Source organism: Vicugna pacos, chromosome 10 (assembly GCF_048564905.1).
Source record: "Vicugna pacos chromosome 10, VicPac4, whole genome shotgun sequence".
Lineage (NCBI taxonomy): Eukaryota > Metazoa > Chordata > Mammalia > Artiodactyla > Camelidae > Vicugna > Vicugna pacos.
In genome coordinates, this window is record NC_132996.1 from 53,717,798 (window position 1) to 53,743,664 (window position 25,867).

A 25,867-nucleotide genomic window follows, 5' to 3' on the forward strand; every position below is an offset into this window, starting at 1 on the left:
TCCTGAGGCATTAATACAATATGGTATTAGGAGGATGCTTTAGGAATCTTGAAAGGGCAGCATTTTATAAGGGGAAGGCACGCAAGCTATAGCAAATGAACCAAAGCCTCAGTAGCCATGATATAAAATTCTTGCAGCAGATACATAGGAGTGAAAGAAAAAAAAAGACAATAATGGTGGTGGCCTGATTTATCCACATACATAAAACGGGGCAGACTTTAAATAAGTTTGCAAATTCTTAAAAGATAAAAACAGTGGTAGCCACTATTTTTAAGGTCTTGATAAAGAATGAAGTCATGATACCCTTAGAGATAAAAGTAAAATTAAAGCAAAAAGAAACTCTAAATGTCTGCAGAAAGTTTCCTGACCTTGGCATTATTTAATCAAAAGAGGTAAAGCTGATTAAATCTGCGAAATCAGTTTGGGAATCTCTTTCACACATGTCACGCTGTGGTTACCTGACAGACACAGAAACACTCTGATAACAATGCAGCTGGTAATTAAGCCGGGTAATATGTTCATCTTTCACACCACACGGTAATTTAGCACTTGTAATTGCCAACATGCAGGATCTTGTTTTAGTAATAAGGAAAATACATGCTGTTTTGCATGAGAAATGAAAAAGTCTCAATTTTATAACCATAGATTTTATTTCACACGTATTCTCTTCAAAGATAAAAACCCCACAGATGAGAAACAATTTAAATAGATGTGGTATGTATTCAGAATAGTATCAGAGAATTAATAATCAGTCATGTTTGGAATACTGGCACTTTTGTATGCAGGGGAGATGAGAGTTAAGAGATCAGAAAGCATGGGGTGGGGAGGATTTCTAGTTTGGAAAACATTTGTTCTGAATCAAATTTGAGGCCAACTGAATATGTGTTGTTCACGCTGGCCACAGGCATAAGCACGCACCACTGTGTAACAAACCTGGAATAGGTCACCACAAACACGAAGCCGTTGGAGTCTTCAGGGATAAACACTTGTTGGCTCCCTTCTCCTATGAACAGAGGTCCATCCTCTTGTTCTGAGAAATAAGCACAAACTTTAGCTTCCTGAACTTCTCTTTCAGTATTGGATTATGTGAATGTGTGTGTGTATTTTCCCATAAACTTCAAAAACTTAAAAAAAACAAATTGTATTCTAACTTCAATGGCATCCTACCCATATGTTACTTTTAGGAGATTTTATATTCAGTAATTTATTTTTAAATCCAAACAAAAACTGTTTGAGCACTGACACCAAAATACCCGGTGTTATGTTAAGCAGAAGGGAAAAAAAAATGAAACTTGAAGACTAAAATGCAGTCTCCAATTCCCTGTGCTCATATAAATAATTTAGTTAAGGGCAGGTCAACTTTTTCTGTAAAGGGTCTTTGTGGGTCATGAGGTTTTGATCACAGCTAAGCAACTCTGCTGTTGTAGTTTGCATACAGCCATCAACAGTACAAAACCGAATGGGCATAACTATGTTTCAATAAATCTTTATTTACAAAATTGGGCTCCAAGTGTGGTTTGACTCACTGGCCATACTTTGCTGACCCCTGATCTAGATCTTGAAGAATCAGGTGGAATTAAATAGCTAGAGAAGAATATAAATACCATGTCAGGGAGAGGATATAGGATAGTCAAAGCACAGAGCTATGTGTGATGTGTTCTGGGAATGGCAAAAAAAATTTTTTTGGATGTTCATTCCCATGTTATATAGGTGGAGAATAAATTAATAGATTGCCCTATTTAATCAGTACAACAGTTCTGTTCTTACTGATGAGACAGAAGTTTATTTTTAAGTGGAGAAATCAGGATTCAAAGATTCAAACATAGGCTGAACTTCAGAATCCTGTTATTTGCACTACAGCTTGCTTCTTTTAGTCTGAGGGAGCGTATACTTGTTCACTACTAAGTACTTAGTAATTGCAGGTTCCACCTTTGATAGGGAAATTACATTTAGTGGATCCAAAAGTAATTAGCATGTATGGTGAGCTCCACTTGCTTAGAATGCCAAGGAATAGAAAATGAATTTACCTGTAATTGCATGGTTAGTACCATGTAATGAATCTGCCCTGAAACACCAGTTAATTATGCATTTGCCAAACAGACTGAATTTGAACTGGATTCACTTCGTAATTTTCTTTTGCTCAGCGTTGTAGGTGAGATTCTGCTTTCATTCACTCATCCTTGGCTACAAGTGGGAATGAATCTAGTTCCCTGAATACCTCCCCACTGAATGCCACACATGCATATGTTCATGTCGGAGTCTCAGTTAATTGCAGGAGAAACTGTGAAGCACCCTCTGTGCTGCTTCTAGAAAATGTAAGATGCCACCCATCAGTTTTGCCCATTGCCTCGGGAAAATCAGTGATGTGCTGTTAGGGCTAAAAAGATGGGGAGGTCATTAGGTCTCTTTATTAAAAATAAATAGGCGAAATCACCTTCAGGGGCTTTCAAATTGTGGGCATTGTAAAGATACAAAATGAGATCAAGGAGTGACTTCTAAACATTTGTCATTCATATGTTTAAACATGTCATAAGATCAGTTATCCACATCAAAATTGAAGTCTGGAGCCTGGTTATACTTCATTACATCTATTACCTGTGATGACAACATCTTAATATAAATTATTCTCATATGAGTTCTCTAGAAAAGAATTAAACTCATTTCAAAAAAAAAAAAGATGAAAAAGAAAAAAAAATTTAATAGACTGCATGGTTTCCAGTCTTGTGATCATTAATGAGCCACGTATCTTTCGTGCTGCTAAATCACCACTAATTAATATGAATGTTATAAGAATTTCACCCCTTACCATTGATCTTGCCATCATGTAAAAGTCTCCTCTCCACACGGAGTGATAGAGCTAGAAAAGGACTTTAAAGATCGGTTCATTCCACACCTTCATTTTGCAGAGAGGGAAACTGAAGGACCAAGAGGTGGTCACATAGCTAGTTAACAGCAGAGCTCAAATTAATGGAGTTCTAACTGAGTACTCTTTACACTTTAACACATTTCTTTGCTCTTCTTTCTTTGAAGGATGTTCTGAACTTGGATGTGCGCTGCTCCAGCATGCCAATTAGATTTCCTAGCAGTGTTAATGTCTTTCTTAATTTTATAATTTATTTATTTTTTACCAAATTAACCTACTTTAATTTAATCTTAATAGTATTCGATATTCTCTCTTTTCCTCCTCACCCCGCCCCGACCAAAACATTACCATCCCAACTTTAGAAATCAGATACTATGCCCTTCATCTCTAAATCACTACTCTCTATCATTAGATAAATTAGGTATGGGATAGACATTACTCACATTTATAGTATCAATATTTTGACTCTGATGAAACAGTTCATGTCTAGGCATTTCATTGAAAATTGAGCCTATAGCCTAAATCAAATACACACAAGGATCTTTTATCCCTAGCCTGGTTGGCAGCCTCTAGTTGGCTACAGAAATGAATCTATACTTATAAGATTCATAAAACACTCTGACCTACCTTTCCCGTTTTTTCCACCTCTATCCCTCTCCCCAACCAACGCCTTCTCACTTATCTTTTTCTAGCTTTGTTCAAGCTGATTTCCCCATTTCCATCATTCTTCTCAGTCTCTTCTCTACACATTTTGTATCACTCAGCAGTGAAACTTTTCTTGTCTGATCAGCCACCTATGATCTCTCCTAGCTCTTTGCCCCTTTAAAGCCCAAAATAATAATTTATCCAGAATTTGCTCAATGTGATATTAGTACTGAGATTCACCTTCTAATGGCTGTAGCTGATGAAGCTTTTGAATAATGTAGATTTGGGGTCATCACAGGGGATGTTTTGAGACTGTTTGTTCCCTCAACATGGTGTCCCTATTTGGCACTAATCACAGAGGAAAGCTTCCATGAAAAATGTTTAGACTTGCCAGTATTGCAATATAGTATCTATATTCTACTCCCAATATTACAGTGTTATATCCAGTCTCTTTTCTATTTTATTCCCCCCATATACATACTCAGTGCAAATCAGATAGCAAGGAGAACAAAAGAAAGATAGGATTTTCTGTTATTTTTTCTTCCAGGATCAAATCCAGTAGAACAATTGGTGCTTTTACTAGATCCCTTAAAATCCTTTAGTAATCAGAGAGCTAGAAATGCCCGAAGGATTGGTCCATCCCTCTGTAGAGAATATTAGCCGGTAATTGACCAGCCTGATAATATAATGTTCAGTTAGGTAGGTCTGTGACAATTTGTCCCCTAGAACCCTGTTGGTCCATTATAGAATTAGGCTGGAGCTGTATTCCCAGGGACGTGCTTGAAATGGCTCCCTTGCTTGGTGTCTGTTTCACTGCCCTGGTGATCCCTACTTACTCTTTACTACATCGTTTATCTCACTGTCTGCTCTGGGGAAACTAGGCTGCAGTATTCCCTTTCTGATATCTGACCCCCCAAATCTAGTTCCTAGACATTGTGGGCACACCAGACTTCTCGGTAGTAGTATCCCTAGCCCCTGCGTATCTCTTGTAATGCCCGACGTTCCAAGTTATGCTGGTTTATGAAGGAAGAATTGTATCTTTACAAGACTTTGAAATTCAGCAAGATATGAAACAGCTATAACAGGATGTCAAGTAGAATAATTCCTGCTTTCCAGGGGTTTTACCTGAGGCCTCAACTCTGGGAAAAAAAAAAAGGTAAAAATTGCCCAGGTATTCTAAAGAGAAGTAATACATCTTTTCACAGTTTGTTAAGACATAGCCATTTTGGGCTAGCTAGCCATTATTGCCTCAGCAGCCCATGGGAAAGGCTGAAATTCATTGAATGTGAGATTTCTTTGAAGTGAATTCATAGAAATAAAACACACTATGGAATTTCCCTCCTTTGTCCACGAGGCAGGAGATGAACATAGGCAGGGAAAGGGCAGCAAAAGAACTTGTGTTACCGGAGAATAGGCTCTTGCCTCGCTCAGGAAAAAATTCAAGAGAGGTATTGTAAAGGGAAAGCAAGTTTATTTAGAGAGAGACACACTCCACAGACAAGAGTGCAGTCCTGACTCAAGGGAGAGCAGCTTAGGAGATACGCACTTCATAGACAGAATGTGGGGCGTCTCAGAAAAGTGAGAGGGAGAGACTGAGAAGTGTGGGGTGTTTAGTTTAAAGTAAAAGCAGTACACACTCCACAGACAGTGCGGGCCGTTCTCAGACGGCAAGATAAAGAGTGACCTCGAGGTGTGGAGTTGTTAGTTTTTATGGGTAATTTACCAGTAATTTCATATGCTAACAAGTGGGAGGATGATTCCAACTATTCGGGGGAAGGGGCGGAGATTTCCAGGAATTGGGCCCCTGCCCACTTTTTGACCTTTTATGGTCAGCCTGGGAACTGTCATGGTGCCTGTAGGTGCACCGTGAGGCTCGAGGTCTACTGGAAGGCGAGTCTCCTGCTATTGTGGTTCCAACCAGTTTATGTCTGTCCTCAATCGCTGTGTCATTCCTTCGGTGGTTGTGCCCTGCCCCCTCCCTCCCGGCCTCACTTGGAGAGACCAGGAGGGAGTTTTTCACAAGAGAGGACTTTGACATCTTACTACAGTGAGAGAAGTTTCCTGAATTACAGGGACTCAGAGGCTCCCCAGGGTTGTTCTCTGAACACAGATTAAAATAGTTCTTGATAATAAATAAATAAAAAAAAGATAGTTCTTGATAGAATTTGGTGTGGATATTGATTTGGGGTTGGGGGATGCTGGCTGGTGCCTCACTCTGCCCTGTGGGCATCTGGAGCTCTTCTGATGGTAGACGACAGACAGGAGGCTGCAGTAGGACCAGCCACCCTTGCACTGATTGGCAACGCCAGGGTGCATCAGTGTTCCCACTGGCAAAGTGGTTACTTGGAAAGTAGCTAAACTTGGATCATCTGGAAAGGACCCCACACAAGGTTGGCTTTGGCTGTGTTCACTGCAAGGCACAGCTGGGAGGCAGCAGCCAAGGGGAAGTTGTAAGAAATAATGTGGGGATTTCCATTGCCTGCATCAGAGAGTGATGATGCAAAGAGCACACCCCTCAGTGGGGAAGGTCCCAGGAATTCTCCAAAAGTGACTTATTTAGCGTAACAGAGGGCATTGGACAGCCAAGAAAGACCTAGAATGAACACTTGCTAATTAAACATTTTGCTAATTAAATTAAACTTTACCTTTAACCCCCTTTCCCTGCTCGTGAATTGGAAGAGCTATCAGAACAAAAGGAAGTTAGAGAAAGCATAGACCAAACCCACCTTCCCCGCTGTTGGTCAGATGTGAGCTTGTGGGGCAGGAAAATCTTTGAATGGAAAGAGTAAAAATCATCTCATTTTAATAATTTAAGCTGAAAATTATAATACCTTTAAATTATGGGATTTTTGTCGCTAGCAAGCTAACAACCCTATCTGAGTCATTGTCCAGAAAAAGGCAAAGGACATCTGGCAAAATACATTTGATTGCAGAGATGGAAAATATTAATATTGTTATCTGATCATAACTGATCTTGTTCAGCTCTTGAATAAACCATTTACAACCTCTAATATTAATTCTCTTTACCAAAGTACCTAAGACAAAAAACAGTATATGAGACTCTATTTTTATTTTCAGAGACCATGTCACCTAAAAATAGAAAAAATGATGAGAGGAAAGTTACTTGGAAAAGGGCAGTTTTAAAGTTACCAATAGGGCACCAGCATTAAAGATGGTGGAGAGATATGAAAATCCTATTTCACATGGTCTTTAAGTTATCTTCGAACTCCTCCCAGCTGAAGAGAAGGGCCTTTGTAGGAGAGAAAGCTGATTCAAGCTCCAATTATTTGCTTGTTTGTTATATTTCCTCTTACTAAGTTGTAAGACATCCAAAATGCATAATCTGTCTTTCATAGAGCAAGTCCTCTATAAATACGTGTTGGGTTGGGTTGAGCTGAGTAGCCCATCCTGTGGCTGGGCTTCGGAGCCCAGTCTCAAACGCATCTACTGATATAACTGCTATTATGGAGTTGCATGCTTTTTGGTTAAACTAAAAGCTTTGTTCCAAACATTTGCACATGTTCTAGCACAGAGCAAGAAGGTAGGTTCTTGTATTTAGACACAAGTAGACAAACCACTGTCAGTTCAAACAATACAACAGATCTGATGCAACAAAGTTCATTCTGCTCCTGTAAAAACTACCACAAATGTTGCTTTGCATGGACATGTTAGGCTTGTGCGTCAGAAGCAACCACCGTCCAATGATGAGTACAAGCCAGTGCTAATAATTTTTAAACATGCATCTGTACCTCTATCAGATAATAAATGTAAAAACGTACATCTGTTTTGTAATTGCTCTTGTAGGGGCCAGTGTCATGTTAGGACTTCTTCGCATGCATTATCTCACTGAATACCATTCAAAGTGGGGATATAGTAACCCTGGAGTTGCGTTTCACCAAGCCAAGGATCAGACAGAGCTCAGCTGTTGCTTCTTCCTTGATCCCAGTTCAGCACTTTCCAGGTTGCTACATTTTCAACACTCACTTACTTCATGCGGTGGATTTTCTGTTAATCACATTGTTCCTGTGGGCGTTTTCTTTTTCACTCAGGAAGGTGTTTATTGGGATAAACACTGCAGCCGGATGGTTCCTTTTTGACAGGTTTTAGCTTCAATATCAACTTTTCAGGTGAGATCTTCCCTGTGAAAAATGTTATCACCTAGTCATTTTATTCCTCAACTGTTTTTTACTTCTCTGCATGGCTTTCTTGCTGATTTATTTATTTACTTATTATGTATATTTCTCAGTGTTTGCTACTGTATTCCCAGAGCTTGGGTCAGTAGTAGGCAAATGATAATTTTCAACTAATATTTGCAGATTAACTGAATGATGGTGATATGTAAATGTGTTTCCTTTAAATATGGGTAGTAATATTTAAAATTACTACCACTGGTTCAGCAACATGGTTTTCATAACCTTTAAAGAAATAGAGCTACACCTGATTCAGGGTTATGGGCTACCTCTGCTTTTTTGCCTGACCAGCAGCTGTTTAACTTTCTTATGGTAATATCACCATGTTTTCCCTTGGATAATAACATCTTAAACTCGCAGTTTAGTTATTTTCATCGGGTCTGCCTTACCCAGACTCTAATGAGATGAGCACTTGACTGAGATGTGGCCAGAGCATCACAGAGTTTGGGACATTTGTTGAAACCCACAAAGTGAAATTGCCCTTTCCACCTAAATTGGGTCCATTAAAATAAAACTACTATGGGCCACCAGGAGAGGAGAACCAGCCTGAGAATGTGAAGGCAACATGCAAAAAAGAGGAGGTACAGTTAAACTTCCTGACACAAGCATTTTAGTACCTGGACTCAGCTCTGTGTGCACGAGAATTCCCCTGCTGACTTCTGCACTGTATCACCCGTTTTAAATGGGGTTGGTGTCACTTGCAGGTGAGCGTCCTTACTGATAAGCTCTCATCTGGTTGACTGATAAGTCTTATTACTTACAGACTTCAGTTTCCATCTGTTTGCTAATTAACGTCCTCACCGTGTATTCCAAGTCTTCTCACAGCTTTTGTGTGCTTATTTCTGCTCCCTCAAAACCTACATTTAAACACGGTCTATCGTGTCCAGTCTTTCATCTCCATCATCATTCCTCATCACGGATTTTCAGCATCAAGGCTCCTGCTAATTGCCTTTCTCCTACTAAGTCTGTGCTCTGTTTCACAAAAGAGAGATTCTGGTTGGGATAGCTTCCTGTTCCCTAGAAGGGCTGTAGATTAGGTATATACCTTATGAGCTGGCTGCATGGGGGGAGGTGACCATACTTTACCTGTCTACTGAAGGGATGGACAGAACAGAGTTATGTATGATATGGTATAAAATATGTCTACCTACAGGGATATTGGAGAGAAAGAGTCACTGACAAAGACAGGAAGTATGTTAGGCAATGCCATATTCGGTGATAGTCTTGGTACATGGATGTAACATGCTCAGTGCTCAATTAATTATTATTTCTTGTAGTTGTCTGTGCTTGTCACAAGAAAGGAATCTTTAACTAGTACAGGAAACTATACACATAACGTAATCAAGGTGGTGGAACAGAGATTTCCTTGCTGCTTCTCACTTGAGCTGATGCATCCTTCAGGACAAATAGCTAATGGGTGGTCACTATTTTTTAACCCAGATTTGTCTTACTGTCAACCCAAAAGTCTCTGGTTTTCTTAGACTAGTAGACTGCAGGGGAGTTAGAAAAAGCCATCATTCCACTAATGGGAAACTACCTTTGCCAGACTTCCCTTCTATGAAAATGTTGTTTATAAAGAATTTCCACATGTATCAACTCATCTGATTTAATATTTCATACTTTTGAGGTGGGTATTAACTTCCTTGTTTAATAGATAAAGAAACTGGATTTAATAAAATCTCTGATTTTTAAGGCTGTGTCTTACAATGTGGTTAATGCTACTGTTTTTGGTTTCCTCCTTTCTAGAAGCATAAACTAAGGCAAATCTCGATACCCCCATCAGGGATTCTAGGCATGCTCTGTCTTTTTTAGTTTGTTACCCATAACACATAACTGATGAGTGATGTTGATACAGTTTTTCTAGGACGCCATTATAACTATCACATTTTATTTTAATATGCAGATACTTCAATGAAGTAGGAGTTACAAAGTCACAAATTTTCAGAGCCCAGAGGATGTTTTTTGCTCGTTATCAATCATTATAAAATACTAGTGCATCCTCTGGTATCTATTTCTGTTATGAATTGTATGATTTTAAGAATATGTTACACAGTTGAGGTAAAAGGAAGCTAATTTATAACTCAAATGCCAAGTAGACACTTCAACCTTCTCCTATAAAATGAACTTCTGTCTCCTTATATCTATTCGTGATAGCCATACTTTGCAGTGGAATTGAATTGCATAAGAGACATCAATCATTTGTTCTTTACTAATCAGCAGAGAGACTTTCTTGTATCTAACAGCTAAATTCTTTGCAGGGCATTTTGCAGAAGGCAGTAAAAGCAGTAATACTACTATTCAGATGGTTAAGCATCAGATTCCCCTGTGATCTCTGGTCTTTGTGTAAATGTTTATACTACTGAAGCATGAAAAATTAACTTATTTATATCTGTGAGGAAGATAAATGCATGAAGATTAGAGCTCAAAACTGTAAAGTAGTAATACGTTGTTAGATAGTCTCGGGCCCCTAACAGTATAATTCAGACAAATCTGGTAGGTTTATAAAACTTTGGGAAGCATCCATTTTCCTAAGCTATTTAGCCCCAAAGGCTTCAGATAAAAGAGCGATTCTTAACATCTGCTAACATAAGAGGGTATGTAATCAGAAAAGTACAGTGTAAAAGAGGTCACATTTGTCCCCAAGGGTACATACTGGCTGCCGAGTGGCAGAAGAGAGGCTTCCTTCCCGGTGAATGAACTTGGCTTTTCAATATATGGAGGAAACCAATAATAGAGAGATGGTACAGAGAGAAAGATAAAGATACCAAGAAAAACACTCAGCACTGTATGCAGGGTGTGCTTAATTCCCCACGATGGGCGAGTAGAGCAGAGAGCGCCTCCTTCATGGATGAGACCCTTTGAAGGATGATGGCCCTATCCTCAAGCAAACATGGCCCAGTGAGGATCTGGGTTGAACAGTAGATGCTGGCATTCTCTCCTTCTGGTGGTGATTTAGAGAAAGGTGGAGACACTGATAGAAATTGCTTCCTTATCTTTGCATTACCAACATGTAAAGTAACGTAACAGTAATATAGTCCTGGAACTTTTCAAATAAAAGGTATATTGACCATCTTTTGGTATGAATTTCTAGCTTTTCAATGGAGAAAGAATGTAAGGGACGTGAAAAGTGATTTGCATAGATCACTCACTGCCTTTATATTTTTATGTATATTTATGCATGTGTAGTGTGTTCATATTAATGAACGGAGCATTTGTATTTCCACAAACTGCCTATAACCAGATTCTCACATAATGACCTTCTTCAAAAGACATTTTTTCCAAAGAATTGTGTATTAGAGTTCTTCTATTTGGTCCTATTATTTATATGTGTAAGAAAGAGTCTATGTATGGGAAATATGAAAAGATTTATGAACAACACTGTTAATTGCAGAACTATTTGAAATAGTAAAAGTCTGTGAAAAAACCAAATATCCATCCATAGAGACCTTTTTGAATAAAGTATAGTCCATCCAGACCATGAAGTGCTGTGCATCTCTAACAAAAGGAATGAAGGAATCTGTATGTCACTGCAGAATGATTGCCAGGAAATATTAAGTAAAGAAAGGAGGAGGAAAGTGTGTCTGCTAACCTATAGTTTTATCCAAGACTGGAAAAAAAATGAATGCATGTATGTAGTTTATATATTTTTAGTGGGAAGGTACACCCTGCAATAAAAACCCTACTCAGTTACCCAAAGGGGAAATAAAAATAGGGCAGAGGGGACGGGGATACAGGTTGTTTTTAACATACCTTCTTTTCCTATTTCATTTCACAACCCTGTGGATTTTTTATATTATTATAAAAGTAACTTACATTAAAAAATCACTAACACTAAAAGTTAGATGAAATAAGTGAATCTAAATATGAATAAAATTATGTTTTATTACAGTAAAATAGAGATCATAAAAGAATTCATTGTCTAATTGAATAGTCTCTCACTAACCAAAAGTGGGACCATTTGAGCATCAATTAAGATAATAATTTTAATCAATGAAAACGTATCATATGCTTTGTCTCATGAGCAGGAGTAAAGAAGACATAAAGGTAGCCATGAGCTGATAATTTTTAAAGCTGGGTAATGGGGACATGATGTTTCAATATACTGTTATCTCGACTTCTGTATTATGTTTGAAATTTTCCACAATAAAGCAAAAAAAAAAAAGAAAGAAAGGAAAGAAAAGGCAATTTACATTTGCAGAGAAAACCAGTGCTAATTTATATCATGGTGTTACATTACAGAACACTGTGTATTAACCACAAGTGATTTCTCTCACCTACACGGAGGTGGAAGACAGGATAAAATGGTCTGTCAAGCAGATTTCTCTTTTGCTTCCACAAATCATTACAAGAGATAAACTGTTAAATTAAGCTGTTTACAATGCTGGAATTGTTCTGTTTCTAAACTCAGATATGCGAAGGATAGCGTGAACTGCAGTGCATATGTTTGTGAAAGATGAACCAAGAAGCAGGCAAGTGCTTTCTTAAGGCTGTTCTGTAAGGCGGGGGGGAGCCCTGGAGTTAACACTAGCCAGTATGGTGGCCACTGGCCGCATGAGGCTCTTTAAATTACAGCTAATTACAATTAAATACAGTTGCAAGTTCAGTTCCTCAGTCACACTAACCACGTTACAAGTGTTCAGTTGCCACATGTGGATAGTGGTTCCCTTACGGGACAGCGCTGACAGGAACATTTCCATCATCACTGAAAGCTGTGCTGGTCATCGCTGATCTGGAGGTGGTCTTCCTGTTTTTAAATATTAGCTCAGCTCATTATTGAGTGTACAAATTTTCTGCCCTTCAGTTTCCTCATCTTTTAAGTGGTATTAAAAAGTACAGAGCTTACCCCTGGTGGCAGTGAGGATTACATATAAAGTACTTAGAACGGTACCTTGTCTGATGTGAATACTCGATAAATAGTGTTTCTTTGGTATGAGCCATCCCTTGAAATAGTTGTTAGATGGATTAGACAGTCTTGTCTCTGATTACATTGCACACATAACCCTTTGGTAAGTGAAGCAAACATTCAGCACATTGCTTAACTGCTTTTAGAATGTTGACAAACTCAGCTCTAAATATAGACTTAAAAGCTTGACAGAATCCACAGTTCCCTTCTCTTAGATTCTCATGGTGCATCATTTTGGTTAGCTTTTATGGATGAAACTGTCTGCTTCTAGTACTTGGACAACACATTCTTTCTGTCTAGAGAAACTAGAAGATATTTAATCAGTGTGGCAGGCAGAATAATGGGTTCCACGAAGATATCCATGTTATAGTTCAAGGAGTCTGTGACTATGTTACATTATGAGGCAAAAGAAACTATGCAGAGGGAATTAAGGTTACAGACTTTAAAACTGAGAGATTATCTTTGGACTTTTCCAAAGTTACTTGGGTGGGCCCAATACAGTTACACGTGCCCTTAAAATTGGAAGATAGAGGTAAAGGCCGGTGAGATTCAAAGCATGAAAGAGACTCGGTCAGCACTGTTAGTTCTGAAGACAGAAGAAGGAGCCCCCAGTCAAGGATTGTGGACTAGACCGCTAAAATCTAGATATTGACTTCAGCTGACAGCCAGCAAGAAAATAGGGATCTCAGTTCTGCAACCAGCAGAAGCTGAATTCCGCCAATGACCTGAATGAGCAAGGGTCAGATTGTCAGCTGGAGCCTCCACACAGGAATTTAGCCAAGCTGCCATCTTGATCTTATCCCAGTGAGATTTATGTCTTCAGACCTATAAAATCAGAGCTTTGTATTGTTTTAAGCTGCTGAGGTTTTTTTTTTTTCCCCTAACAATTTGTTGTGTCATCAGTATAACACCAGTTGAAAATGCATTTAAAGAGACCTGGCAGGGCAGAGCCTTAAACTTTTGAATATATTCCTGTCATATTATCATGACAGCAGAATATCAGAACTTACCAATTAAATAACACTTGGTAAAGCTATTGAGACTAAAGGTAAGACCTCATGAAAATAACACTTGATAAAGCTATTGAGACTAAAGGTAAGACCATATTTACATTCTAAGGGAAAGTCCATAATGTGCTTTTGGTAATGCATTGAGAACAAAGAATCTGATCGGTGTGTCCTCTCATGAGAAAAATGCAGTGACTTTTGACAAAAGTAGAGCAGTGTTTCAGTGCACATCACACTTGGACCCTAACTCTAGCTGTGGGAACTAAGCATACAAAAGACAACTGAGCTACCTCTGAGTTGGTCAGAAACATCCCCTAATCCTGCCAGTTGGTCTCTTTCCATCACCTTTTAGGGAGGTCCATGACATTTTGATATGTCTACAAAATTATTTTAACTGAGCTTTTCTGGTTTCACCTTTACTAATAGAGTTATTTTACTGTGTAAAATTAAAATACTAATATTGAAAAGTTTTGCATGGATATGAGGTGCAAGATAATCTAAGCATTTGTATTGGAATAAAATACATAATATTTACTACAGCTATATGAAGAGGGTACTGTTGCCCACTTCAAACATTGTATATTGACAATTACGCCAGAGGTTTTTCATTGGTTATTTGACTCACATTGTGATAATGATGCCCAGTAGTCTTAGAAAAATACCCATGAATTTCACAAATAAAACAGAAAGAAAAAAAAAACACAGAAAAATAAGAATTTCCTGAGAGAAATGTTAAAGACACTCTGCCGGGGTGTAGTGGGGGTGGGAGTTATGGGTATAGTAATGCAATTAGGTTCCTCTTCCCTATTATGTCAACAGAAAAACAACATTTACTATTATTGAGTGATAGGTTATGTCATAAATTAACTCTCACCATGCGGAGGAACCCTGGAATATAATAGTAAGTAAAGTCAGTTTTATAAATTTTGTTAACATGTCATTTTATTTTTCAACAACATAAGAAACTCTTGTCCAACTGAATCATCACCTCCCTGACTCCCACCTCCGTTTATGTGAAGACTTAATTTCTTAACATTTTTCCATTGTACCCTGGGGATAATTTCCATTTGGGACAGAATGATTAAAAAGCTTATTTCTCTATATTCAATATGATTGTCCCTAGGATTTCATAAAACCGAGATTGAGTTTTCAGTTTTAAGCAGTTGTTCTATTAATATATTTATTGCTGCAGGTATGACTCTAAAGGAAATGTGACTTTCAGATTTTGCTCAAATTGCAATTCGGAAGTAAGTTATCCAGTTGTAGTGTTTGTGAGGATTTTCCTTATCATATTTTGATATTGCTTTTGTGTTTTTTTTCGTAGCTTGGAAAATATTTTTTTAATAAACATAATTGTTTTTAATCTACTAAGGGTTTTTAAGAGATAAGAGCAGAGGCCATGGTCTAAAGACAGATGCAAAAGAGTTTCAAAGAAGAAAATTAGGTACAGGTGGCATAAGTAAGTCTAATAGTTTGTGAGAGAAAGTATATGAAGAATGAGAGAAGAGGGGAAAATTATGAAGTGAAGTGATTGTTGTGTGTCTGCCTGTTGGGCGTTGTTGAAGATATATTAGAAAATTACCAGTAGTTACTGATTCATCTTTTTTGATATCACATTTTTGGTAATTTTTCGGAATTGATTTTTTTGTTTGTTTTTTGGAAGGAGACAGTTACCACTCAATCCAGGGAGTGATGAGTTCCTCGAGCACACACCTTTTAAGTAATGGAGTTAGGATTCAGATCTCTTTCTGATCTCAAACTTCATTCCTTACACCACACTATCAAGGGAGTGACGGAACCAGCTTAGAGTATTCAGCTAAAATCTCACGTGCTGTACTACAAAGTAATCGTGGGAAGAAGTAAACTACATAACTCAGAGTCCTGTAGTGTCTGGTAGCACAGAAACTTGCTTTTCTTATTTCTTCCTGTCAAGAGCCTTTACCTTGGTCTTGTTTTTGTTTTTGTTTTTGTTTTTTTAATAATCAAATTTCTATTGAAAGATGTAAATCCCAGATAATGCTCTGGATTTTTGCAAGTTTAATGTACCCAAATGATCCTTCTTTATAGGGTGGAATAGAGTATCAGTAAAGTATTGGGGCTTCATTGGAGTAAGATAACAGTGTTGCTTTATTTGCAACAAGGGGAAATGTTCTTGTATGGAAAGTCACAGTCCAAATTCAAGAGACAGTCTATGCACTGACAAAATGAAGATGCTAGGAATTAGTATCTTAACCAGCGTGACATAGGGAGACAAGTAAATGAAGGGGAAGTGCATCTGGAACCACTGGAAATGCCCCACACTGTGACATTCCGGGCAGCACATTCAACTGGTGTAAATACCAACTCAGCCATTTATTGACTGTGAACCTGTGTCCCAGTTATTTATTTCCCTCATCCAAGGATAATGATGGTACCTGCTTTACTAGGTTGTTGTAGGGGATAAATGAGAGAGTAACTTCAAGTCTTACATAATTCTTTCCACATAATATATCCTCATTAAATCCTGGTGCCTTCTGCCCCACAAGTGGGAATGGAGGGAGAAGCAGGCAGTGTCATTTCTATCTAAATGTTGACTTTCAGACTAGGAGATCGGGAGCCCAGCATCTTGGGTTTCACTGGGTAATTCTGCCATATATTGTCGCTCTAATGCATTCATAAATTGACCTTCACATGAAAGCCATTAGGGTAAGACTTTATGGTTCATTTCCTTTTGACATCTTCAGCACAAGTGAAAAGTGATGGTGTCATATGGGATGGAGACATTTGTAAGCAGAAATGTGAGTGCTGTCAGAAGGTGCCTATACCCCTTATTTGTTTGGAGGAAATACATCCAGCTTTGGGGTTACAGTTTACAATGACCACACTGATTTGATATAGTCCTTATCAAAATTAAGGGCATCTGATATCTTCATTCATCTACGAAGCTTTAGTTACAGCTATTTGAACCATTTCCATTCGGCTCTGGAAGTGATTAGTATAACATGGACCACTGTTCCCTCTTTGATAGACCCCAAGCTATAACCACTGTTCTAAAATCAATAGTCACTGATTAATAAGCAGATCAGTTCAGGTTAAAAGGGAAGGAAGTACTATTTTTGCTCTGGCACCTGAAGTAAAGAATGTGGCCCTCCATGGTTGATGATTATTCCAATAACTGAGCGTGGCAGTAAGTAATGACTCAGAGCTGCCGCCTTCTTCGCCATTAGAGCTGAAAGCATCCCGATTAAATTGCAGAACAGTGCTGTGCTTTCATTACAATGGGGACTGTACTTGCCAGAAGGGAATTTTCCTTAATTAATGAGAAAGTACTCCTCTCAAGTGCTACGCAATGAGGTCATCGCCATGCTACTTTCTCAGCAGAGGACAGTCAGCCTGTGAACGCCAGGCTTTGTGTCCAAGAGCGAGAACCGGTTTAGCAGAACCGTTAAGAAGGTAACCTTTGGAGTCAGAGCAACTTGCTATGAAATACTGGCCGTCAGAGAATTTGTCAATCATCTTGAGCATGTCACTTCACGTCTGGGTTTCCTCCTCTGTACAGGTGGTTGTACCAGTTCCTCTCCCATAGAATTCCTGTTAGGATTAAACGAGGTAGACATGGTAAAGGACTTAGTACAGTGCTTGGGACATACTGGGCACTTATTAAGTAGTAGCACTTATTTTCAACATTGTTATTATTAGCCTTTCCTTGATGTAATAATGGAAATGGTAATATGCTCATGAAATAAGTGCTTAAGACAAAAATGATCAAAACATACTTCACTATTTATAGCTAACGTCAAACACACGTGACCTTCTGCTTAGACCCCCAAACCGTAGTTAGATAAAAACTGTAGCCTAAGTAGGGATGGCAAATTAGTTTTTTCTTGCAAAGTGTTGAAAGGGAATCCGAGGCGGCACCTAGACTCGTCAAAACCATTTGTCATAATTCGTAGTGATGTCTGCCATGGGGCAAGAATGGGACGTGAAGGAAGACAGGCCACCCAGTCTCTGTGCTGGACCTCGGCAAACACAGCTGTCTTGCTGGAATGAAAACAGCTTGAAAACTGGCTCCGTGTGGTATTCATGTTCTGTCATCTCTCTGATAATTGCCAAGTCACCAGTATCGGGTCTGACTCTTTCAATTTCAGGGAAATATATTTCACATGACTGCTGTATGTGGTGTAAGCCAAGCCTGCAATTTTCAGTTTGAGAAACATTTTAAATGATTGTTCGATCAAAATTGCTTTAACATACCTTGAGTAATCAACTTGCAGAAATGCTGAGAAAATACATTGACCATTGTTCCAGCATCTCTATACCCCAGCCCAGTCGAATGGGAAAGATTTACCAGGGTTAGAAACTTAGTTTACTCACACTTGATTTGCAAATTAATTTTTTTCTCATATCAGAATGTTAGCATTTCAGTAACGTTAGGTAGACCCAGTAGATAAAAGCATAGAACCAATGTGCACTTATCTGCCTTTCCTAATTACAGATTAATTAATTGTTATGAGACAGATCAACTTCACATTTAAAAAGGAAGCTTTTATTGGTATTTAAAATGCATCGATGGTCTATAACACCAATTCAAAGATAATCCCGTAGATATAAAAAAATGCAACATAGAAAAATAGAAAAACAAAAGGGAAGGTCTATCCCCCAAGTTAATTCTTTTTTTCAACAGTAAACATATTTTAACAGAAAGGTGTTCAAACACAGAAACATGTTTCTTGTGTTTCAGGAAAAAAATGCAGAGGGACATATTTATTCATTCCTTAGCTATCCAAATAGTAACACTAAACATCCTCTTCTTTATTACATGATCCTTTATTATAAAAATACGAGAACTTCTCACAGAAACAATTGTAGAAAATGCAGAACTGAGCTGACATAAGGGACTCCCTTCATCTTTTATCTGGTACATTTTTTTTTTCCTTTTCTCTGCTTCTGTCTGTTACGTTTTCATGCTCTGCTCTGTTGACCCACTTTCTCTTCCTGAGTATGTAGTATGGCAGAACAGAAAGTAGCTCCCCCAGTTACGGCTTCTAAGTTCAAATCCCTGACAGAAAACAATCTAACTCGTGTTGCTGCATGTCTGACTTGGTCCTGCTGCCGTCTCTCCCCATTTGAAGTCCAGTCCTCTGTGCATCTCAGGGATGGAGGTATGGGGAGAGGGGTCATCATATGGTTAGAAATACAGTTTTTTGATTTTTTTTTTCCTAAATGGGTACAGGCAGAATCCTCCTGCGACAAATCCCTTTATCTGTGAGGAGTAGCTTTCCTTCTTGCACCTCTAGTCCCTGCCTGTGAACATGGCCATTCCTCCCGCGTGCCTTTACTCCCAAATAGGTTTTCTATATTAAGGTTATTGTTCCATTTCTATAAATTATTTTCAATTTTGTATTTGTAAACTTACAATTTTTCCTGAATATTCATCCTCAGGGTTTATTCTGTCCTGTGTACTCAGTTTTTTAAGAATCCTCTATTTTTCCCTTCCAGGCACACAATACGCCTAACACACAAATGCAAGCACAAAAACAAACAGGCAGGCCACCTTGCTTCCCAGAGGAAAAGAATGATGACTCAATGGAAAATTCAATTATAGTTTAAGGAAATTGTAAGGTGTCATTGTTAATTGTGTGTGTGTGTATGTGTAATCTAAATTTTCAAAAGACTCTTATTTGCTGTTTTTCCAGTATCTAAGCTCTGAATTTCTCCCACTAACTTTTAGTTTCTGCTAAATGAGGGTGACGTGAATAATAAACCTATGATTAAGAAAAATTATGTTAGTGATGTTAAAATTACAATAAGAAAAAACCCTATAAAAAAGAAAAGTGATTGATGAAGGCATGAGCCTCCACTGGTAGCAGAAGTCCTTGAAGAACAAATCTGACCCCTGGATTCTGAGTCCCTTGACTAGTGACAGCAGTGACATACAGCTTGTGATTTGATCGGTTGTATCTCTAGGAAACACAGTATTAAAGAAAGGATATGAGCCATGACATAGCAATAAGTCACTGCAGCCCGAGGCTGAAGCTTCAATATGTAAATCTGTAAACTCTTTAATATGTCTAGATAATAAAACTGGAATTATCCACAAAGCAATCATTTGGAGTGGCCATTTTCGGACAGCTGAAGGACACTAGAGTGTATTTGAATTTGAAGCATATGCATTGCACCGATTTTGGTGGATTGGAATTGTTAGTAATTCATTTTGTAATGATTGTTCAGTTTTTCTGAATGTTTCAGACACTGAACTTTTCTGTGCACTTCTCTTAACTAGGAAATGTTCTTTTTTTTTGAATTGAGATACAGCTGACACATCACATGGTGTACGTTTAAGGTGTAGGATGTGTTGACTTGATACATTTATATACTGTGACATGATTACCTCTGGAGTGTTAGCTAACAGCTCCACCACGCAGACAACTTTGAAAATTATTACATGAAGATAATCTGAGGTGCGTGCCTCAGAGAGTCCTGACCTAAACTCCCAGCTCAGTAGGACAGAGAACGGGGCAACTATCCATGCTCCCTCCGCCACCCTCAGAGGTGCTGCGTTCTGTTCTCTGTGAGATGATCTTTCTTGCCTCTTCACTCTGAGAACTTGATTGGGTTCCATAAGACAAAACCACAAAAGTGTGGGAGCCTCCTATGTTTTCATCACCAGGAATTTTAAAAAAATTTACACTAGTCCATACTCGGCCTCCAGCAGCTCTTCAAAGTTACTACTCAGGTGTTCTCCCGGCTTCTGGCTCCTGCAGGTGCTGCTCCAGATCAGCAGATTAAAGCCCTGACTCTCTCCACCCTTCTCTCCAGATTTGGGGCTAGTAGTTGGCCCTGCAGTCTCAGGTCTCTGATGTATCCAACAACAGTCACCAATTTCCCTTTTGTTTAGCTGTTTTTCCTTTTTGTAAGAGTGGAAGTGATGGCTTACAAGGTATTCATATGTTGGAGTTTTAAAAATTTTTTTAAAATACTAAAAGAGGGAATCAGAATAGTCTTCAGTGAACAGGGAGAGGGAAAAAAATTCAAGTTCACAAGCAATATATGCCAAAATTAACCACAGATTGGTCTATAAAAAAAAGCCTCACCAAATATCAAGGAATTGATATTAATCAGATCATGGCCACTACCAAATTGTAATTATAGTATAAGTTATAAAAATAAATCTTAAAAGTCTTTTAAAAGTATTTCGGATTCCAAAACAGTAACAACTGCTACAAAGTAGTTAAAGTATGCTGCATGAAGTAAAGTAATACTTGGAATGGCAATGTGTTATGTAATGAGTACTGAATATTAATGAGTTAGTTAAGTATGTAATTAAAAAACTAGACAGACAAATGACATAATGTAGTCTGGGATTATTTGCCAAATGAAGCACATGGATAAAAATTCCTGTAAGTTTTCCAAGGAGGCGGAAATCAGGACAGTATGTTAAACGAGGCTTATGGAAAGTGAGTGAGAGAAGAGGACAGTTATGCCAAGTAAACGGGGTGGAGTGAGCAAAGATGTGGGGGGGGGGACCCTGGGTAGGAGAGGGGTCAGCAGTGTGGCTGCAGTGGTTGTTTTGAGCTGTTGGAGATGTGGCTGGTGAGGCAGCTAGAAACCAGATGCAAAGGATCTTGCATGACATCTTGTGAATGCTCCAATTTAATTCTGTGGTTGGGAGCCATTGATGGATTTCACATGGTGAATCATTTGATTAAAGTGGATTTGATTTCCTTCCAGATTTATTTTTCTTTATTTTTAAAATTGCACAAATAAATGTGTTGATTGTGACAAATGAAAAAAAAAATTTAAATGCCTGTATACTACCTGTATATCCAAATTAAAAAGATAAATGATATTCTATAAAATATTTGTAGTATATGTGACAAATATAATGAATTCTTAAAATACTATAAAGAAAAATGCAAATAATCCAACAAGGAAATAGGCAAAAGATATGACCAGGCAAAATTACATAAGTAAATTGTCCTGAGTCCACGAGGAGTCTTTTTAGGAATTACAAACTTCAACTTGAACCCTCAGCCTACTTATAGGTTGTTAGTGAGTTTTGCTGAGTTCTCCTATAATTAATTATTCCATGGAATGCTGTGCAACTTTCTTAGAAATAGAAGTATAAGCCTCTCGGGATATCCTTTAATATGTTCCTATCTGCATTATATCTAATAGGAAATTTCTTAATTAGTGATTTGGAATTGCCACCATGCTCTGTTTTAATACTAGTGAACTTCCCCCTAGTATATTTCTGCTTGCTGGATTGTGGAGTTAATATAAAGATATTTATATCTCTGATCTTTCCTTATCTTAACCGTACTACATTTAATTAAATTAAAGACTGTATTTTCATTGGAATACATATTATGATTTATAAGATGTGTATTTTCTAATTAACGTGGTATACAATGACAAATATTTTGATTATTTTCAGTGAAATGTTAATTCATTCAAACAGCAGGCTTATTGGGTACTCGTTGATTGCGTCATTGTCCATAAACGTGAAACTACAAAAAATATTTGGACTGTTATGCCCTAAATTATAATTGTGATAATAATCCAAATAACTCAAACTCAACCAATCAGTAGTGTTTCTCTTTCAAGTAGGTCACCCTCTCTTGCCAGTTGTGTTTATGTTATCTATGATACTTAGAAAACTTATCTAAATGTTTTTAAAGTGAAGAAAGTTTAATTACCTTGTCACTTAAATCATATAATGTCAAAAATGTTAAAATGTGATTTTCCTAGTTGACTACTTTAGCAGGCTATTCTGTGCCATTTACTGAAAATTCAGACTTCTAATTTTATATACAAAAATGTAGTAATAGCAGGAGATACTACCTGAAGATGCTTGTAATTCAACTCTATTTCTTTTCAGATGTAATCACTGTGGAATCACAAAAGCAGCATTTATTAAAATTCATCACTTTTCTTAAAGTTAAACATCAGCAGTGTAATGACAATAGAATCAGAACGTTCTGATCTAATATACTTTGATGTTATTATACAATATTTTTACTCAAAAGAAAATTCATCACAATTCTTGATCATAACAAAGGAAAGAGTAGTAGTGTTTTCTTTATTTATACACAAGAGAGATTAAAAGTAGTGGATTATAAATAGGAATTATCCTACATTTTTTTACTTTAACATTCACAGATAATTTGCAAAGAGTTCAACCCAAATAAAAAATCAAGCCAGAAGAAAAATCCAAACAGCACTGAAATTCACAGCCTATAAGAGTGAACCAGTAGCGTTAACATCGTAAACCCTTTGTTCAAGCTAATCGATATATAAAATTCTACCACTCTTTGAATATCTGCTGTGTGTCTGCTTTTCTCACCCAATCTTAGAAACTCTGAGACAGTGGTGTTACTCTTAGCTGAAATTCACAGGTAAGAAAATTGAATTACGGAGAGGTTAGGGAATTTCTCTAAAATCTATGGGCAAATTAAAGAGCTGAGATTTGAATTCTGATATCTCTAACTACAAAAAATTGTGTTTTTCACAATATACCCCCTTGTAAACAATATGCCTTTTTAAAATAATTTCACAAATATATAGTAACAAAACTTAAATCTGACATGGATCCTTTGGCAAATATGTACTAGATTGTCTTTCTGATGATATCATGGATAGTGACATCATCTTGTAGCCTGTACATACATATGAGGAAAATTAATGCCATTAAAGATGTCAGGGGATTTATAAAACAATCCCAGGGAAAAAATGACCTATTCAAAAATGTAGCAATATTTTCAATTTCCACTTGCTGCCTGTGAAAATCTTGCTCAAAATTCATAAAATGTGAAAAAATCAAATATACTACATGTGAATAGATGAATACCTTGACCTTGTACTAGTGAATTTTTATATATAATGGATTCATTCATTTGATTTTCGTAACACTATTTTAAGCCCCTAATACCAAATACTACTTTGGTCCCAGAGATTTATGAAACAAATTATATAATAAAATAACAAAATTGGATGTCAGTTAATGAAAGGACAGAGATCTCTAGGAGTTAAGAGAGGTGAGTCCTATGATGGCCCTGGCTTACTTCCTTTGTAGTTTCCAGGCTGTGGCACAGAAAGGGAGAACTGACGTGAACCCGGTAGAATCCCTGTGTTGAGGAGAGGCAGCTGAGAACAGAATATAGTGATGAGGCAGAGCAGAGAGAGTCCTAGACATTTTCATAGGACCTCCATTTGAATATTCAATTGCATTGTACTCAGCAGATGCATGAAAATATATATCCACACAAAGCTTTTGTACATAAATATTTATATCAGCTCTACTTGTAATAACTAAAATCTAAAACACCAAAACAAATAAAAAAACACAAAAAACCCTCCCCAGCACCTGCCTATCAGCAAATGAATGCATAAACCAGTTGTGATACATGCATTCAATGGAATACTACTTAGTAACAAACATGAAACTTACTATTGTTATTTGCAAGAACATAGGTGAATCTCAGAGTGCTTATGCTGATTGAATGAAGCTTGACCAAAAACCAGTATATTCAGTATGACTCCATGTATACGAAGTTCTAGAAAATGCTATCCAATCTAGAGTGACAGCATAGCAGTGATTCCCTTGGACAGGAAGTAGAGAGGGGCAGTATGAAAAGGAGCCAGACAGACTATGAAAAGTACATGAAAAAAAACTTTGGGTGGTGATTAAACAGTTTCATTATCTTGATTGTGGTACTGCTTTCAATAATTATAGTCATATGTCAAACTTACCAAATGATACACTTAGATATATCGTTTATTGTATGTTGATTATTAGTAAAGTTTGTATAAGGTCATTTTCTCTGTTATGAGGAAAAATAGGTCAACATTATGTAATAAAGATGAGTTATAGATGGAATTGGAAGTTCTAATTTTTTGCTAAATATCTTTCATTTTTGATACAAGTAAACAATTATCCACTTGTATCCATCTTTGTGGTAACTGTGAAAATGGTAAAATTCCCATAATATCAAAATGGCTACTTAAAATCAAATTAGCACATATTACTCCGTATTTTCTAATAATGTTTTTTTAATACATCCATGAGGCATAAATAGATCAGTGACAACGATGATGAGATTATTCCAGTGCAGTGGCATGTGAATAAAATTTTTCGGGTATCTTGAAATGTTAAACACTGAGGTTGAAACCAATTAGCTTCCAGAAAGAGATTTTATAAAGTTAACTTTCCAAAAACTAATTTAATGTGATAATATTCTTCATTGTTTTATCGGCATGAGGAGTTTGGCAATATACTGGTATCAGCAAATTCTTGCTTCAGGCAACTTCAATAAATCCTTTCTCTAGAGCTCTGTTCTACATATCTAGGAGATTTAGTAAGAAATTACCATCAACAAATAATATACTTATTATCAGTAAAACAGAATTTAAATCATAAGATAAGAAAGAGCAGGGGACAAAAACATTTTACTGTTCAATAATATCTGCAGAAAGATTAAAGACATCTCAAAGAAGTATGTCTTCAAATGTACGCTTCCAAGTTTATGTATATATTTCTTTAATGATATTTCTAAATGTTTGTAATATTTTACAGTTTATAAGAAGCCTGTATGTGTTCTCATTTGAACAAATGAGTGTAAATAAATTGGTAAAACAAACCATGTATTTCTGTACACATTATTTTTTGTGTGTATGTTTTGGTGCTTAAAAAATTCAGTTGCTCCATATATTCTGTATACCTCTCTGATAATGCCTTAATCCCTTCTGACTCAAGTTTATGTTTACTTTTTAAAGTTTTTTAAAAATGTGTTGGCCTTGTTGAATTGTCTTTTAATTCAGCAGTGCTCATAATAAGTACAGACTGAATAAAAAGACCTCAATTCTTAAACTTTCTAAGATGCACTTATTGAAAGAACTGGTATTTTAAAGACGAAGGATGATGTATAGATGAGTAAGAGATGACCTTGAGTTCTGATCTTTGTTCTGTCTTTTCCTCCTTGCATGGCTCTGCAAGTCTAAATAACTTACTTCCTTAGCTTCAGTCTCTTCCAGCGTAATATGAACATGAGAATATCTACCTGGGCAGGCTGTTATAAAGACCAAAGACAATGTATTAAAGCTTCTGGCTCAAGTCCAAGTGTAAATAACCACTCTTGTTACAGCACCTTATGCTTTCCTTGTTTTTCATTCCACAAACTTAGCTCAAAGATCAAAAAAGTCCTCCTGATCTTGTCACCTATGTCCACAACTCATCTCACTCCAGCCACCCTGATGTTTTACTCTTGAATATGCCAGACCT